Source organism: Rattus rattus, chromosome 7 (assembly GCF_011064425.1).
Source record: "Rattus rattus isolate New Zealand chromosome 7, Rrattus_CSIRO_v1, whole genome shotgun sequence".
Taxonomy (NCBI): Eukaryota; Metazoa; Chordata; class Mammalia; order Rodentia; family Muridae; genus Rattus; species Rattus rattus.
The window spans coordinates 105,459,639-105,464,137 of record NC_046160.1 but is presented as its reverse complement, the minus strand read 5'-3'; the positions used below and the strand labels follow the sequence as shown (position 1 = coordinate 105,464,137).

The following is a 4,499-nucleotide window of genomic DNA, read 5'->3' as shown; positions in this document are numbered from 1 at the left end:
CATGGCACTGATAGGAATAAGTATGGGAGCTCAAAAGCGAATGCAGTGTGGGTGGAAGAGAGTGTGTTGGGAGTTGGAAAGGAGCAGAGGTGAAAACATGATGAAGCTCAAGAGGTAAATGAGCCACAAAACTCATGCAAGTCAAGTTCAACATCTGTTTCTAGCAAAAGTCTGTTTCTGAGAGTGAAGAGTAAATTCTAAATATGACATGAATAGTCATGGACTCTGTTTTGTAACAGTAATGCTTTGTAAGAAAAATGCAATGTGACAAAATGTTATGATTGGCCTAGAGTACCCTCCTGCCAGAACAACATAGGCTACTGTTGTTGTTCTTTGTGACCCACCATAACTGTATAACAAGATCTTCCTGAAGACACTCGCACACACTACTTTGATTGCAGAGCATAGAAGTCTAGATGGAGCTGTATGTGAAAAGTGCAAAGAGGCTTGTCCAAGGCTGGCTGACTGCAGTGATGTGGGGGGAGGCTGACTGACTGCTTAGAGCTGCAGTGATGTGGGCAGACTGGAATGTTGTAGGCACAAAGGCTAATAACCTTATCTCAGGCTGGCTTTAGCTAAAGAGCCATCGATTGCCCACTTCTGTGTCAGAACTAATAGCTTGTAACTAATAGTGAAAAATCTTTTGGAATCTATAACTTAGCAGACTACTAACTTCCCCTAACCCCAAAGCTAAGAATGTCACCAAACACCATCTGGGGCCTATAGAAAAGCTTTCCCCCATCTTAATGTAACCACATTGCTAACATACCCACCAATATATTTTAAACTTCCTTGATGTATGCTTTGTTGTGGTGGTGGTTCTACAAAACTATAAAACTTTATGAAATGACATCTATGTTGGGACATGAAATTAGAAGTAACCTAATTCCGTCTTCCTGGGACATGCTCTGTCAAAATGGCTAACCATTTAAAGATTAGAGGTGTAGGTTGTTGCTGTTGTTGTTTTGTTTTGTTTTGTTTGTTTGTTTGTTTTCTGTCAACCAAAATGACCTGAAAACCTCCCCCACCACTAGCTAGCTTTCATAGTTGTCAATCGTTTTACCCAGAAGTGGGCCTTTATATGGGTACAATGCTACCTGCAAGTATGAAGGTTATAAAGGTAAACACTTCCTTACTATAGTCGAAGTCTGCACCATGCTTAATACTATAAACTTGATCAAAATCCCATATCTCAAGAGGATATATAGTCAAATTGACTTCTAAATGTTTCTGTTTATGCCTATCAATTAGTGCTGTTCTCAACCTTGGCCAGGGAAGCTTCTTTGTAATGGGTAGTAGTTGTCAAAATACTGAGAATGAGTGATTAGAGTATTCAGACCTAAATGGGACATCTAGATCATCACCCCAGAGGAATATAAAAGACGACTGGATAGAAAGACTGTAGAAGTCAGAGGGGCAATGAGTTCTGTCTCCTGATTAGAGATAACATGGCATAACATGGATATTGTACAGAAGAACTCACTGAAGCTATGTTCACCTGCACCAGACCTACACAAAATGAAGCCAACAAGATGGAGTCAACTTTCCAGCAGGCAATACCATTTGGATTCAGCAAGTTGCCAAAAGCAGGATTGGGTGAAGGTTGGAAGAGCACATGTTGACCCAGGTCTGCAAGAACTTGAAGCAGATGTTGGGAATGGGTATGACCAAGATACATTGTATATATGTATGAAAGTGTCAAAGAGTAAATAGAAGATATTTTTAAGAAGCTGTAATTAACTAAAACTGAATTATGTTTTTTGGGTTTTTTTTTGGGGGGGGGGTTTCTTTTTCCATAGATCATACTGTGCTTTGATTGATGCCTGACAATTGGACAAGTCCCTTTCTAACACAAACCGGAAGCCATACCATAATGTTGAACCCTGCAAGACAAGCTGCTCGAATTCACTTCAGGAGCTGGATGGTGGTGCTGAAGGGGGCCAGACTCTCACAGGACTTAAGCCACCACTACACATTGCTGGGCAGTGCCGCACTGCTACCCCCAGTCTGCTGGAGCATGGACCAGAGCACCACATCTGCCACAGAGAGCTCGTTCCCAACCAGCCATGGGCTTTTCCCCAAGCCGGAATTCATAGAATGGAAAACAGCTGCCTTTTACTTACCGCTCCCTTCTCACAGCTGAAACATGGTGATATCCACCCAACTATCAATGAGGGTTAGGTGGCCAGCGCTATGCTTCTGGCCCAATAGAGAAACGTGCGATGCTCCCCTCTCCTTCAATGGGGCACATTGTTTCTACAGTGAACTTCACCTGTGTCTTGGGCACATTCTTCCAAATCAGAGCGAAGCCCAGCTGATAGCCGTTATGGGACTGTTTTCCAGCCTGCTCCCCGAAGCACTTGAGAAGATTCTCAGGTACATTCTTAACAGACGAATATGTGTGTGTTGTGGACAGAACCCTGTAGCATTCACAGAGCAGCCTGTGCAGTACAAGTAGGGGCAGGGGTGGGGAGGCTGGGTTTGCTTTGATCATGATGTCTTTCAGCGCCCCATAATCCTTTCCAAGCACACAATACAAGTCCAAGGCATTTGTGGTTAATGTCGTGGGCTTGTCAGCTTGCAGGATGTTGGTTAAGTCCAAGTCCGCAGCTGGGGTGTGAATCATCTTTGAAAGGCCATCGACTGCTGCCTTCGACTCATATAAGCGCTTTAAAATATCATCCTGCCGAGATTCAAGGGCTCGCAAAGATGGCTCAGATGTTTCCTGCACTTGGCCCCGCGTCGGTCGCGGGGCTGGTGGTCTTCCTGTGCACGTTGGGGAGCCGGTACATGCAGGTTAGAAACTCAACACACAGAGATGTGCTGCCTCCATGATAGGGCTTTACCTGGTACATCTGCATGGTGGGAACCAAAGGAAGGTAGCAGGTGAGAGACAGGAACGCTCAGAGGCCACCCAAAGCCACCTCAGACACTATCTGCCTTCTTTCTGACTCTGCTCCTTGGCGTTCCCGAATCATGTTTTTAAATATTATCCTTTATGTTTCTCTGTTTAAATTTACATAACAGGAAAATTAATGAAGGCATCAGTGAACACAAAAAAACAAATTAATACAACAAACAAATTAGGACCTCACCTTTATGCTATTATGACTCCAGTATTGAACATTATAAAAAATCTAAATAGTGGCCCCCTAATTTAACTGTTAGAAAGCAGAGCCATTAAAATTTCAGTAAAGGCACAGCTGAAATAATGATAAAGTTTACTGTTTAGAGAAAAATCAAGATAGTTGTCAAATATATCAATACAAATTATTGATATATATTACATACATACAAATATATCTCATATATGTATATAGATATATAGATATATATCACATACAAATTATAAGATAACTGGATATGTCCAAAATATATCCAGACTTGCACATCTTTGAATATTGGCTTCTACCTATTAATACTGCAGAATCATGTCAATTCTAGTTTGTTTGTTTATTGATGTGATAAAATGTTCACCAATGCAAGTTGGAGGAGGAAAGGATTTAACTGTCTCATACTTCTATATCACAGTCAATCATCAAAGGCAGACACCCAAGGCAGGAACCTGAAAGCAGGAACTGAAGCAGAGACCACAAAGGAATGCTGCGAATTGGCTTGCTCCATGTGATGGTTTGGAAATGCTTGGCCCAGGGGGTGGCACTATTAGGAGCTGTGGCCTTCTTGGAGTAGGTGTGACATTGTGGGTGTGGGCTTTAAGACCCTCACCCTAGCTGCCTATGCTGGGGCATCGAGCCTTCACAGAACCCAGGGCTTCCCCTCTCATTGATGCCAGACAAGGCCATCCTCTGCTATACATGTAGCTGGAGTCATGGTTCCCTCCATGTGTGTCGTTTCGTTGGTGGTTTAGTCCCAGTGAGATCTAAGCAATCTGTTTGGTTGATATTGTTCTTCCTATGGGGTTTCAAACCCCTTCAGCTCCTTCAGCTCTTCTCCAAATGCCTCCATTGGGGTTCCTGTCCATGTTCAGTCTGATCTGTATCAGTAGGGCTCTGACAGAGCCTCTCAGGAGACATCCATATCAGGCCCCAGTCAGCAAGCTCTTCTTGGCATCAGCAAGTTGGGTTTGGTGGCTGCAGATGGGATGGATCCCAAGGTGAGGCAGTCTCTGGATGGCCTTTCCTTCAGTCTCTGTTCCACTCTTTGTCCCTGTATTCCCTTTAGACAGGAGCAATTCTGGGTTACAATTTTGTGAAGGGTGAGTGGCTCCATCCCTCAACAGAGGGGCTGTGCCTAACCTCTGGATATGGTCTCTACAGGTTCTCTCTCCCCTTTGTTGTGTATTCTAGCTAATGTCATCCCCATTGGATCCTGGGAACCTCTTGCTTTTCTGGTATCTGGGACTTTCTGGTGCCTACCCCCAGGTCCCCATTGCTACACACCTTTGTTGAATTTCCTGACCCTCTGTACGGCTCCCCCATCTCTTCCCAATCCTAATCATGCTCTCCTTTTTTTCCACTCCCCCTCCTCTCTTTGTCCCA

At 43.9% G+C, this 4,499-nt stretch overlaps 1 pseudogene; it reads right to left on the bottom strand.

Annotated features, from left to right (window-relative positions):
• Positions 1 to 1,905: 1,905 nt before the first annotated feature.
• On the bottom strand, positions 1,906 to 2,861 carry LOC116905832 (annotated as a pseudogene).
• Positions 2,862 to 4,499: the final 1,638 nt, after the last annotated feature.